The sequence below is a fragment of the Patagioenas fasciata genome, chromosome 16 (genome assembly GCF_037038585.1).
Source record: "Patagioenas fasciata isolate bPatFas1 chromosome 16, bPatFas1.hap1, whole genome shotgun sequence".
In the NCBI taxonomy this organism is placed as follows: Eukaryota; Metazoa; Chordata; class Aves; order Columbiformes; family Columbidae; genus Patagioenas; species Patagioenas fasciata.
The window spans coordinates 4,490,501-4,504,734 of NC_092535.1; the positions used below are offsets into that span (position 1 = coordinate 4,490,501).

General features: G+C 46.9%; 1 protein-coding gene across 7 annotated transcripts in view; it reads right to left on the reverse strand.

Moving 5' to 3' along the window:
- ZHX3 (zinc fingers and homeoboxes 3) overlaps nucleotides 1-14,234 on the reverse strand; it is a 45,034-nt gene that overhangs the window by 21,123 nt on the left and 9,677 nt on the right. For 3 of the 7 annotated variants that reach the window (XM_065849800.2, XM_071815698.1, XM_071815696.1), the window contains exon 2: nucleotides 8,055-8,140. The exons of 2 other annotated variants lie outside the window; for them this stretch is intronic. The gene's annotated coding sequence lies outside the window, so the exon portion shown is untranslated. Of the gene's footprint in view, nucleotides 1-8,054; nucleotides 8,141-8,538; nucleotides 8,591-11,261; nucleotides 11,367-14,234 lie in introns of those variants that run through there. 2 more of the 7 variants (XM_065849801.2, XM_071815699.1) reach the window with 2 other exon arrangements.

The following is a 14,234-nucleotide window of genomic DNA, read 5'->3' on the forward strand; positions in this document are numbered from 1 at the left end:
ATTATTTTTAAGCCTTTCAAACATCAATGCAGGGAACTTAAGAGAGCTATTTGGAAGATTAAGATGCAAACACCACCATATTATTCAATTTAGCTCCAATGCTGAACACTTATTTCTGTAAAGAGTCACAGCTAATACTACATTTCCAACTGCCAACAGAGACAAATACAGCTTTAAGGCACATTGCAGCGTGGTCTTGTAAACCAAATTTAGGAAATAAGAACATGGAAATTACTATCATTATGCAAATACTGCCCAATTACTGCCAAGACATACCAAACCTATCTTCAGGTCTTGCCCACAGGCTTCAAAAATGCACCTGCAGAAGTTACAGCCCGAGGAAATCCTCACTCGCTGTGCATCTCCAGCAGCGGTATTCAGTGAGTCTTATAAATACTTGTTATGTTTTGTGTTTGTGTGAGTGCAGAGAGGTTTGTGGCCACCTCCTCGGTGTCTTATTTCACGGATTTTGCAGGTGCCATAGAAAAATCGAACAGCTCCAGCTGGGAGGGACCGCTGGGGACATCTGGGGCCACCCCCACTCCCAGCAAAGAGCTTCCACCAATTCTCCACCAGGCAGGCGAAGCTGGATATTGGTACCGACCTCCTGTTTCCCATAAACTTCTGCTGCATGGGGTACAGAAAAGCTTTCTGCTCACTTGGGTAATTTACAGAGACCATTGAGTAATATTTCTTTCAAAAATCCAGATGAATTGCTGAAAAGAAAAAAAAAAAGAAAGAAGCAAAACCACCCAACTCATAAATGTGGACAGGTTCCAGGACTTCTTACCCCTTCCTCTGACAACTGCAAATAGAGTTTACTAATAGCTGCTTATTGCCCAAATCGGACACGCAGAGAGGTGACATAAAGGGAGAAAAAAGGGAAAGGATTTGTGCCTGTTTTCTGTCACTGTGTTGGTTAAAGAAGAACCGAATGTTACGTTTTGCCCTTGTGAAATCATCCCACCCTTTGCAAATAATTGTGCGAGTTAGACTGGACTGGGTGCAGGACTAGCAGGATGGGAACAACATCCTTCCATGGGAATACAGGGATAACCAAAGAATGAAATTAAATAAGAGTAAAACAAAAAATAAATCAGCTTGCCGATTTGAAGGCTCTCATTTCATTAGAGTTAATTTAACTTGAAGCCTTTGGAGAAAAGATGTCTTTCAGGAATCTAAAATTTTGCAGCCCTTTGACTGAAGGTGGAAAAGTTCTCATTGCAAAGTGTACCATGGATAACAGAAATACTCCTGATTTACACCACCAAAAGCATCATAGCCTATGTTATAACCTCAGAGAAACAGAAATCAAGACTTCTCCCTCCTTTTTCAGAAAGAAGTAAAGGGTGGTCTCATTACACCAGTCATAAGCATCCATCATCATTAGGGTGAACGGCACAGTATACAGTATTAACTCTGCTTAACATAACTAAGAAACCAGCAGGATAAACTAAACTGCAGCAGGAGTCAGCGCAGGGGACCGTAATGTAAAAATAACATTCATGCTGTGTCAGCAGGCAGTCTGCAAATACAGGAGCGGGGATGACCGGCTGGCTCGGGGGCTTGGTAACGGCACGATGGAGCCTTTCATTCCTAGGGCAGCTGTCCAAGCCGTAGCCACGTTAGCAGAACACGGTTCTCCAGGCACCTGCTTCCTTCCTTGGGCTGGGAGAGAACAGACTTGGAAGTACCTCAATGATATTGCACCAAAATGACAGCGTGTCACACTGGATAAAGCTCAGGACAGTAGGAACTGCCTCCATCCACAAACCCATAATCACCTGCTGTAAAAGATGAAGGGAATAGATGTCTGCGGTGTCAGGGGAGCACAGCGAAGTGTTCACAGTCTGCGGGACTCGTCTCCAATCTGGTCAGGAGCAGACAAGGCAGCGTCAATGTGAAACCCTGCAAGGGTGATGCGCTTTAAGATCAATCACACGAATCCCTGTGTCAAGCTACCCAAGTCGCCAGGGTCAGGCAGAGCAGCCAGAGGAGAAGGTTCACCAAGGGAACCTTCCCTGGACTAACGCTGTAAAACTGGACGAACCTTCCAGTGAGAGCTGGGGAAGTGCTTCGCTGCACTGCCCACAGCACTGAAGAGCCACACAGCACCCAAAATTCAGGACCAGCTGTTCCTACCCGTATCATTCATCCTCTCCCCCCTTCTAAAATCAGGCACAGGTCTCATCACCACCTGACAAGTGCGGGTGAGTGGTGAAAACCTGCTGCTGAAGAAGATACCCCCTCACCTTTTAGGCTACATGAGTTGCCATCCTGAGCAAGGTCCCATGGGACTGCAGCTCCTTGCTGGCCAAGCCTTCTCATAGGAGGATAATTCAAGTTACAGTGAGCAAAACACCACTTGTCATCCCCCAGAGCATACAGGTGTTTCGAAACCATTCACCAGGGATCATCTATGTTAGGAAATTGCTGCCAGCCTCCTCCCCGTTGCCTGGCATCTTCTCACCCCTCCCTTCCTCTACCAGCAGCTATTTCCATGGTATTTTAGATTCTCCCCAAGGGGACACTTGCTGAGCTTCTTCCCAGAGCATCTCCTTTTAGGATCGTCCAAGAGATGACTCTGAAGCTTCTCAGAGGCCACACATCTGTGTGATCTTCCATACACACACCAGCCTGGAGCTCACCCTCCCCAATGAACAACATGGTTTGAATGATTAAAAGACCCACAATCAAGGGAAAAGCCTTAAGTGTGTTTTGTCTCGGCATGAGGATCACACAAACCACGCAAGGGGAAAAGAAGGTCAGACAGGATAAGTGCCTGAAGATACCACATCCTCTATATTAACAATTTGATTTCTGCCCTTTTACCAGTGTCAAGCTTGCTGTTCAAGACACAGTTTTATCCCGGGAAGGTTCCCAGCTACAAGCAGAGCCCGAGGGAACAGCTGGCACATCCACCTCAAGTCTGAGGTTTACAACCAAGTCTGGAAGCAGCCCCAACGTGTTATCCTGGCCTGGAGAACAGGTGCTGCCAGTTGCCCAGCCTCACAGCATCCCACCCGCCACCTCTTTAAATAACTCAAGATACACTGAAGAGGAAAGGGTTTGGGGTTTTGGTTTTGTTTTTTCCCAACTGATGGGCCATGCCTCTTGCATAGGTGATAAAAATTTCATACAACAGATATTCACACCAAAGATGAAAGAGCTGGCCCCAATTTACACTCCGCTGCTAAGTTGTTTTGACGTGCTCCTCAACAGCCTGCACAAGCCATTGAACCTGACTGCATCACCAGAGGGAAATACAGATATCTGTATTTTCATTATTTCTGGAGACTAAGGTATTGCCCAGGAGCATTTTTACACACCCACAAACACGACGGGGCCTGATTTTCTGCCACATCTCGGAAATGCTCCTTTCCACCTATTCAACCACAGCATCCCACAGCGGCTGGAGCTCGGTTGTTGACACAGTATGGGGATCTCAGGCCAGAAGCTCTCCCAGGTCCAGCCCTGGACCATCATGCTCCTCCAGACACGGCAGAGATGAAACCACCTGCCAAAGGTACGGCCCCGTGGGGAGCAGCGCCACGTGCCAGCACCTTCATTCACAAAGCCACCACCTCCCCCTGTCACCCCCCGGGTTTGAAGCAGAAAGGCAGCACAGGAGCAAACGCAGAGGAGTACATCAAAGGAAAATATCATGCAGAGGCCAAAGGTGCACCAGAAACCTGGTCTACCCAAACTGGCCATTGACAAAGCTACAGGAAGATCTGAAAGCAATGCTAAGGGAGGTTTCACCACTCGAGGAGCCATCACCTTGCTAGTGCATGTCTGTGGTTATGCAGGGAGCCCCAGAATCTCACAGAGCAAGAGCTCTGGCACCTATAAAACCATTTAAAATGGATCATCCTGGTCTGTTTCCCCCAGAACAGAAGAAAGGTCCATAAGGTGGTCACGCTTCCTCCTCCATCTGAGCTTTTCACACTCCGGCTATGGTTGAGGGCAGGGGACTGCCTGCCACTGCCACCGCTCCTGGCTGGAAGGGAAATGCTGTCATCGAAAGGGAAATGAGGCACAGAGCAATTTTAAATAACTTGCCCAAGGTCACAGGAAGCTTATAGCAAAGCAAGTCATTGAACCCAGGACTTGTGAGTCCCCAGTCTAGTTATTTCTCAGAGACCTTTTAATGGGGCACCTTTAGTCCGAAATCCTCCTGAGTTTGCATACAAAACACTGCCAAGAGATTATGCTGAATTGTGTTGGCACAGAGAGTTATTATGAGTTTCCCTTCCAGCCCAACATGCTCAAAGGGTTATTTTGGAAATAAAATGAAATAAAACTTGCAGACAACTCCCCAAACGCCGCAGACAGCTGAACCACCAAAGTGCTTGTAAGGCTGCAGATCAAGCTGGGAGATAAGGAGGTGTTTTTCCTCCACAGTTAATCATGTTGTTTTGAAGGGTGGGCTCCAGTGAGCAAGAGCTCACTGGTTCCTGAGTTCCACCTTGGATTTGCATCTTCATTCATAAATACCTCTGGATGAAGCGGAATATTGCAGCCTTAGCACTCAAATCCTTCCCAGAAACAGATGCAATTCTTAATACAACAGACAATCAAACCACATCCGTGGACATCTACAGTGCTCAGATAATTCCCAGTTGATGACAAATAGTGAAAGTGTTGGGCAACAGGTTTGGAAAGGGCCACGCAGGATGGAATTCGCCTTTCAGGCAACACAATGGAGGCTGCATGGGGGGGAGGCAAAACAGTCACTGCGGGTCTAGCCAAGAAGTTTATGCAGGGCTTAAGCATCCAGTGGCCTCATCTTCCTGCATACAAGCAATTTAATTTGTCAAACTGATATTGTACACATGCCCTGAGGAGATAGGTCAGTAAGAAGTAAGAGTAGGACAGGAGTAATGAGGGAAGGGGATCAAGGGCATCAAGAAAACAGCATCTGAGCTGCAAGCTGTGAAAACTTTACAGCTACACATATCGACTGGGGAGATATGAAAATGAAAAGCGAGGCAAACCACTGTGGTCAGATCCCAGAACAGCTTCACAGTTCCGTGCTCAGGGCTACGGCCACCTGCTTGGGGAACAACGAGCGATATTCGGTGCTGACCCCCAACCACCACCTTCCTGGGGCGCACCAAACCACACCGGCTCAACAGGAACAGAGAAGAAAACGAAATAAGAGAGAGTTTGCCTCTGCTAAGGCTCTGTTACAGGAACAGAAAAGAAAAAAAGCACCACCAAATTAACAGGATAAAGGACAATTCTCTTCTGCAAAGCCTTCAAGTGGGGAATTCTTTACTTTGCGCTCTGACCAGGACAAAGCCCTCAGCCCCTGCTCAGCAGAAGCACCTCCAGTAGGTTATTAGCAACAAGACCAAACTAGCAGCTGTGGGCCTCCAGATCCATGGGCCCTAAACACAGGGCTGAAGAGGCGTGACATCAACTAGGTCAAAAATTCGCTTGCTTTGAAATCCTACTCCTGCTTATTTATGTTCCAGGAGCACCCAGAGGCCTCAGCCAAGCCAACATCTGCCCTACAAAGCTCGGGCTGGAGAAGTACATTTGCAAATGTAATGGCCACCTCCACGTAGAGCACTCACCCTGTGCCCAAGAACAAGCAGCTCAGAGTTTTATAATAGAAATAATAAGTAATAGCGAGGTTTTGAGGAGAGGAGGTGCAGTAGCGGGCGGACAGGCTATAGGAGAGCTCCCGCGCGAGCGCTGGGAGCAAAGCCACCATATAGACATCATGGACACTGGTGTCCCTGGGGCTTTCCCAGTGCTCCCGAGCGGAGCTAAGCTCTGCCTCCCAGCAGCCAAAACACCCTGGTGAAAATGGTGTGTGCGGCGCAGGACCGTGCTCTGCAAATCCCCACAAGGATGCAAGAAAGGTTGTTAACCTAACAGACAGGTTTAAGATTGATTCGTAGGAAGGATGAAGTCAAGACGTAAAAACAACATTTCCAACACACCAGGGACATACTGAGCCCTTAATCCAACAGCCTATCTACAGGCCAAGAGCATTCCTTGCTGCTCTTACTTTCATCTGTAAGGTCCGAGTCAACAGAGGCTTTGGAGGAACCTGTTTGATAGCAACAGGCAGCCCTGGGAGCAGCTGAGCCTGAGAACTGGGATTTGCAGAAGTTAAACAACTAAAGGGAGAACTAAGCACAGCTCAATAGAGTCTGCTCCACAATCCAAGCGCTGAAAGTTGAAAACTCACAGCATTTCCTCCCTGCATGCATTAAATTCCCATTTTCCTATTTCAAAGTCTTCCACCTGCTTCAGCATCCAGATATGCACTTCCCGAATGCACTGCTAGGAGTAGGGTGTCGTAAACAAAGTTTTACAAAAAAGGAAGGTTAACACACAACATATTTTTCCCATTACTTCAATACATCCTGCAAGCTCTGCAAGCCTGGTAAAAAAAGAGTCTATTTAAAAATCTAGGGTGGGGAAGAATTAGCTCACCAAAACCATAAACAGATTTGCTTTGCACTTTCAGTCCAAGAGAAAAACAAGACAGGCTATGTGCATATTGATTCACACAATAGCACAATCATTTTAAAAACAAATGAACTGCAAGGGAGAGACACCAGAGGAGGGTGGGGGGAAAGAAGTGGAGAGAAAGGGGCCAAGTCCTGGAGCAAAGATCCCGAGTTTGGTTCTCAAAGCTCCCTCAGAAGACATTGGAAAGTGTCCGTGTGCCAGCGCAGGACCGCGAGCACACAGGGAGGATGACACATGTTGCTGCAATGCCACGATCCGTCTCTGGGTGCAAGCCCTTGAGTAATAAACTACATTATTTTCTGCCGATGTAACACAAAGGAATCCTTCTCACTTACCCAGTGACCTCCCGCACAAAGCATCCAAACGCATTATTACTATCTTTCAGTGGCAAATACCAATACCAAGGGATATAAAATGTAATTCCCTCCTCGCTTCTCTCCCTCTCTTGACTCCGCTTACCAAGGCAGAGCGAAACTACAAAAGCTTTACCCTCTTCCTTCTGCTGAATTCTCCGTCTATAACGGCAAAACAACCCAGAGAGTAACAATGTCCGCTGCATTTGCAAAATTACTGTCGGAAGGTATCTGAGGGCCCACCTCGCATGCACAGAACGGAGGCAGCTCCCAGGACAGCTCTCGGGAGGCGGAGGTGCCCGCGGATCCCAGCACATGGCGTGCGACAGCAGGATCCATTAGTTTATTCCTACCAGCTTAACAGACTGGATTTAGCCTGCAGAACTGGAAGTGTGTCAGGAAAGCTACAGCAAACAGCACCAGTCCAGTTGTTGTGCTCCCGACACTGATTATTTAATGAAGTCTAGAAACAAGCAGTCTCCAGGCGTGGCACAAGCTGGGTAGAAATCACTCTAGGGTTTCAAAATCCCCATTTCCGTGGGGACGCTGTCATTTATCACACAGCCATGAGCTGGATGAATGAATTCCCTGCCAATCTGCTCTCTGACGGTCAACCATAGAGCTTTGTTTCTTACAAATAAAATGGCTTTGCTCTGGTATGAGACCCAAATTTCTTCTTTAAAAACCTGGGACAGCGTAACAGAAAACCAGAGTGTTATTTCCAAGCATACTTCTTATATCCACAGAAGCCAAAGGGAAAATGCATCACTCTCCTGATCCCTCATCCACACCACGGGACAAATGAACATTTATTAAGTTATATAGATTCTTATAGTGGGGGGGGGGGGGGAATAAATCAGTGGTCTAGCACAAAGGTAGAAGAGCACCAGCCAGGAGAAAAGCACAAACACACAGGACATCTGGACTCTGTCCTGTCCAAGGTGTGACGTTCAGAAGCAAAAATTGTCCTCTTCTCAGAGAATCCTGGGAACAGAACCCATGATCCAAACCAAGCACGTGGGAGAGCCGGGCTCAAAAATTAACACAGCAAACCATTGCATGACCACTTATTTCACCCACTGGTACCCATACAGCCTTCATAGGAGAATCCTGCGACACGCTGAACACGCCACATTTCTCCACCCAGGCTACACGGGACAGAAAGGTGCAGGGTGCACGTCGGAGCGCGGGGTGGTGGCCGTGACCCACCTGCTCCAGGGACCCCGTCCTTGGCCTCTCGCTGTCCAGCTCCTCCTCCCCGCTCGCACGCATCTTCAAAGCGTGGGGATTCAGGGCTGGAAGAGAAGATGTCACACCAAAAATTACTGCTGCACCTCCGAAGGAGAAGGTGACCCTTGAAAACAAAACACTGACCAGTTTAAGGGGTCTCCCAGCTCACCACCCTGAGCTCCCACAGTACCACAGCATCCCAAAATACACAACTTTGACTTTTTATTTGTTTTTTTCTCTCCACTCAATCATCGTTTAGCAGAAGTTAACCAAAAAACACTCAATCCAGCAAAAGCAAAAACCTCTGTGTTCCAGCGTGCAGAAAGGGGGGACCCTGCTCCCCGGCTCCCAGCGGCCACGCACGGGCTGGCGTCATTAACAGGACTGGAAACCTCAATGACCGAGAACATATTTAGGGAAGCAACCACAGCACCCATCCGACACCATCACAGTTATATATAACCTGCAGCTTTGCTTTACGCTTTGGGCTTCCTCTCTCCCCTTCATTTTCCTCTTCTGCCGCCCAGTCCCCGTTCCCTCATTCCGGGAGAAGCAGTAGAGCCAGCCCGATGTATTTCATAATTCCTAAACTTAACCATCTACAGCAATAACCAGCCAAGTGGATTTCTGGGATTAAGTTCAGACGGAGGGGGAGAAAACAGCATGCTGAGAAACAAAGAGTCACTCTGAAAAAAAGGTGAGCCGGAGCTCATAACGAGCATGAAAATTAGGAGAACTACGTTGTGATTCTTGAGTGAAGGAAAATTTACACTCGTTAGCTGGTCCAGCGGCAGGTTCTCCTCCCCAGCAACACGTCCCCAGTGTCCCTGCGCTGCAGCCAACGTGTCTGCGCAGCCCTAACATCCCTGCCAAAGCTGCTCCGCCGCTCAGGTCGGACCCTGCTCATTCACTTGGCACAGAACCACTGCGTTTCTTTGATTGAAATAAATAAGTGAATAAGCCATTCACCAATGAAGTAGCACAGATGCATTAGGACTTGGGAAGGTGCTCCCCGACCCCATCCAAACTCCTGCAGAGAAGCAGCTTCCACAGACCGAGCCCCAGCAGGAGTTAAAAAAGAGAAAAGGCAAAGGAACTGTGCAAATGTTGAAGGACGTATAAAGGTTTTCCCTCTCTAAGCACTCCGGTGTCCCCATGTCCCTGCTGCAAAGCCACGCTTGGACAGAGCTCCCCCCAGACCCACAGAGCTGTTCATTTGCTGTATTTTATTTTCCTGATTTAATTCACAGGAAATGCAAAGCGAGCACAAAACTGGGGGAAAATTCATCCCCGAGTCTGGCAAATCACAAGAGTCTGGACAACAAGAAAAATGCTTTAAATGCCTGCTAGATTCCACAGCTTTTTCTTTTTTCCTTGCTTTTAGGTTTTTTTCCACCCTGAAAATTAAGGGAAGGCTTATTCTGAACCAGCTGGGTTTCAACACACTTGGAAAGCTCCCAGTGTTGAATGCTGGGACCTTGACATAACAGGTGACAACCTTTTCTCCGCCAGAAAAAGTTTAACATACATTAAGAAACAAATATTAGACTGCTGATGGAGTGGGTTTTTATTCCAGCAGTTTGTGTACATGTCCTGTACCGACTTGCACAACCATGCAGTCTCCCAAACAAAGTGATAACAGCACAGCTCCTGCTGCTTATCTGCCATTCCTCCTTCACTATCATTTCTGCTCCTCTCCCTTTATCACACGTGATCTCTCTGCTACAGTAGGTTTAATATCATTCACACGCTCCTTTAGGGATTCAATATATGCCTAAGACTTCAACAAACAAGATTGGGTGATCCTTGGAGTACCTAAATTAAGAACAGTGACCTTGATCACAGCACTCTGAGCAGCTTCATGCTTCCTGAAATTAAAGATGGTTTAAATAGAAACTTAAGCTGGAGGCAGAGAAAAATCTGAGTTTCCCAAAAGCTTGTTCTGAAATACGGAGCAAAACCCCCTGCAAATCTGGCACCATGAGCCACTGTTACCCCGGCAGCTCCTCCTTGAATTGCCTGAAGCTGCTGCTTCAAGTGAAATAATGCAGGAGAGAGCTGGGGGCAAAGGGACGCGGGTTGGGGTTTCGTCTGAGCAGCACGTTCAGTTCAGCTGCTTATCACCGAAATGGGAACAGCAACAACCAAGGTGTGCTTTTTTTCCTAATTTCTTTCAGATATTAAAATCTGATAGCAACAATACACCCAGGTCCTTCTGCCTCAGGGATTTCCACTGTCTGCCAGAGCCATTGATCATCAGCATTAACATCCCACTGCCTCCTTCCCAAGTCTTCTGTTTGCTCACGTTTGAGCAGCTCAAAACCTGCAAACTGTTCAAGAATGGAGAATATATTCCCCAAATATCAGACTCAACACAGAGAATAAGTCATCTTATGTACCTGGGGGTTTAAAACCATTACACCTGAGCCAGCTGGGACAGAGGGCTCGTGACAAGGAACACCAGGCTCCTGGCAGCATCCCTATGCAGGGACTGAACACACACAGCATCTATACATTTAACAGTCAAAAGTGTTAGAAAGCCTCAAGATTAGAGATTGTTCTGTCTTCCTTTTCTCCTGCCTAGAGATTATTCTGCTTTCCTTTCACCTGGCAACCCCATCTCAGATTTATCTCTATTTTTAAACAGCTGTTTGCCCCCTCCTTGCTCTCTTTTGCGTTTGGTTTGTTTTGGACACAGGTGGAACGGGAGCAAGTCTGTCCCAGAACAAAGCCTCCTTGCAGAGCAAAGCCTGGTTCTAACCTGGTACTCGCACAAGCAGACAAGGCAGCCCCAAGCCCGGCTCTTGCCTGACAGCCCCCAAAGAGGATGCTCTGGGGGATGCTTCACCTTTTCTTTGCAAGACCCGGTTTTGGCAGAAACGGGCACCTTCCTGTGGTCCATGGGGCCGTCCGCCCCAAAAGCCAAGAACACAGCGAGGTCTCCTCACCGTGCTGCTCTGTGTCCCAACGCACACAACAAAACGTGCCTTTTGGTTCCCCCCAATGCGCGCCACGGTCCAGTTCAGCACAGTTGTGATTCAGCAGCTCTCAAGGATGGCCTTGATGAAAGATGGTTGTTAGATCTAGCAAGGAGCAAAAAGCTTATTTATACCTGGAGACCAGAGCTGATTTCTGAGGATCTAACAAACAGGGTGATGTGAAACGCTGGATGAAAAACTTTCTTACCCGGCCTGAGATTTTGCACCTTGTTTGTGAATCAATAGATCAACAGCACAGATCTGCTCCCTGCTCGAGTATAAAACAGTGTCCCCTATAGGAAAATAAAAAAGAGGTTCTCATTGCCAACCTACAATTAAAGGACATACAAGTTACCATTTAGGATCTCTAAAGTGGCTGTTTCTATTTTCCCAGCCTGTATTGATATTTTTGTAAAGAGAAACGGTTACACTAAAGGCAACACCACTCACATCCCTTCTCTTTCTCTTCCAAACTCAAGTGAAACGGTGTCCTGGAAAGGCTGTATCGTCAGAAGAGGCAAGTCATCCAGTTTAACATCCATAACATTCAATTTTAGAATCAAAAGAGCATAAAATATTTCTAGCCAACATCTGCTTTCGTAGGGAGGCATGCAAACTTATATTATCTTTAGTCACTTCAATCTTTTTAAGTGCCTGAAAATGTAAGCCCCAGAACACCATTTGTCATCTCTTGCTTATTTTAGCCTGGAAACAACCCTTCCTGGCCCCATGGCAGTGCAGTGGGAGCACAGGGAGCTACCGACACAGCTCCCACTCCAGAAGAATAAACTGCACTTGCATCGCCAAGAATGACCACCAAAAATACTAGAAAAGATATTTCCAAGCCATTTTCATCTTCCAACAACCGATGCTCCAGAAGCTCTTCAGACTACCAAATCTGCTTGTTACAATTTTACGGCCGTAATTCTTTTCCTATCCACCGCGAGCACAGAAAGCAAGCACCTGAAGATACATTTCCTCCCTCCTCTCTTATCCAGAGCCAAACGACTCAGGTTTGTTCAAACCAGTGGTTTCCAGATCTCCAGTAAATCTTGTTACAACCCCCTGGTCTCCTCCAGGAACCTCTTTTCTCCTGCCGGAAGCAGGAGGGGACCCCTTCCCCCAGCCCTGTGCACCCATCTACTCCCAGATTTTATTTTCGGGTGAGGAGAGATGAGTTTTATGCTCGATCTCCAAGAACGTACAAGCAGATAGAGACGTGATCCAGTTCACATCCACCTTAGTCATTTTTTCCATTGCAAAAGGAAGGAATTATGAAATTATTCCCATTAAGCTAAAAATTCCTATTGCAGAGTTCTAAACATTTTAAATCCTGTTCAGGCTGCATTTAAAACAAGGGGTATAAGCAGCAAACTATGGTCAGCGTCACGCTCCAAGAAAAGGAAACGACAGAGCAGACTCCCATTCCTCTTGGTTTTTGTTTCTCTGCTCTGAGAACCACAGGGGACACAAATATCTACATTTTACTATATATTACATGACAGCAGAAATCATCGCTTTGTTAGATGTTCCATACAAAGCCCGATCATCTGTGTGACTGCCCAGCTGGGCTGAAGCAGAAGAGCCCCAGTTTCCTTTTCGGACGGAAATCCCCAGCCCACTGGGACTGGCAGCACTGCCCAGATGTTAAAAAGCCTGGGAGCCAGCAGCGATGATATTATTATAATAGAAATAATTAATACGAGGAACCTCATCACACTCCGCTTCCACACGCAGCTTGGCTAAAGCCAAAGGACCTTGGGGTTTTTTTGGTGCACAGACCTTGCATATTCCACAGTTAGCAAAGGAAAACCACACTGACAGTTTTGACATTGTCCACAATATCTTTTTAAAGTGATTTGTCATTTCAACTGTCAGCTTGAAATCTAATCATTTAAAAAAAATGAATAAAATATTATGTATTACATTCACAGGCTGCAACCACTGCCAAATTCCTCTGTCAGTTTTCACGGGATTATAATCACATTCTTCTTTTAATGTTTTATTCTCCTGCATCTGTGCCAAAGAGATGGGAAAGACAGTAAATGGCTACTTAAGAACAGCATATGACAATCCAAACCCAAGCTGAAAATGGAGCAAAGTGCTGTGCTGCCCCTCCTTGGGGGGGATACTCAGCAAAAGCAACCTTAGATGTTGGCTGTAAAGCAGGTTTTCCCATGGAAAAATCCTTCTTTTTAAAGGAAGAGCATTTTTAATTGTGAGGCAAACGCATAAGAGGACAAACTTCATGCTTCTGCCATTGAGAAACACTTGGTTCTTGCAGAGACCAGACACATCTCAGCCCACCAGTGGACGTGAAGGGAAGGCGAGTGGGACCCAGAGCAGATATCGGGGCTGAGCACCCTGCTCAGAAACCCCAGCGCCTTCTCTGCTCCCTAAACTCTCCTTCAGCTTGAGGGGGAACAGACAATCAGACCCATCTTTGGGCTCCCCAGTTTGCAATTCCCACTACAAACCAGCCCTGCCTGAACAAACTGCCATGCGGGTCCCCATCCCAGCTCCAGCAGGGACCTGGGGACATTTACATAAAACAAGCATTTCAGCATGTCTCAGAATATATACATACATTTTTTCCTTCTCTCCCCCACCTCTCCAAATGCCTGGAGCACAACAGTGCTTGTTTGTACAGCCCAGACGAACAAAATTGACTGGACATGGAAGCAAAACCTTATTCGCCCAAATTAATGGGCAAATTTTACAACATGAACACAAGAAAAATGTTGGGCTTGGGGTTTGTTGTTGTTGTGATTTTTTTTTTGCTTTCCCCCCCCTGCAAGGAGCTTCATTTTTGCAGGACACTGCTCCTTTACAAAAGCATTCTTCTGAAAGCACTTCTCCCAAGCTCCCCCTCCAAGAGCTACTGTTACAAATCTGCGATAAAAGACGCATTCAGCAGGGTTTGGCACACAAAGAGCACCCAAAGTGGCACTGCCAAGCCTCACAATTTTATCACGAGCTTCCAAATATTTGGAGAAAGAAAAGATGCTCTTGCAGGGAGCATCAACTGGACAAAAGCTTCAGCTCTTGGGTCGTGAGCACCTCAGGGGGGCAAAGGAACAAAAAGATAAGCGTCTAAACATAATCCTGGAGAAAAACTCTCAAGCAGGAGCGCAAACGTGATCCAGATTTTCAAGGCCTGAAGACTAAGCAGAAGGAAGCT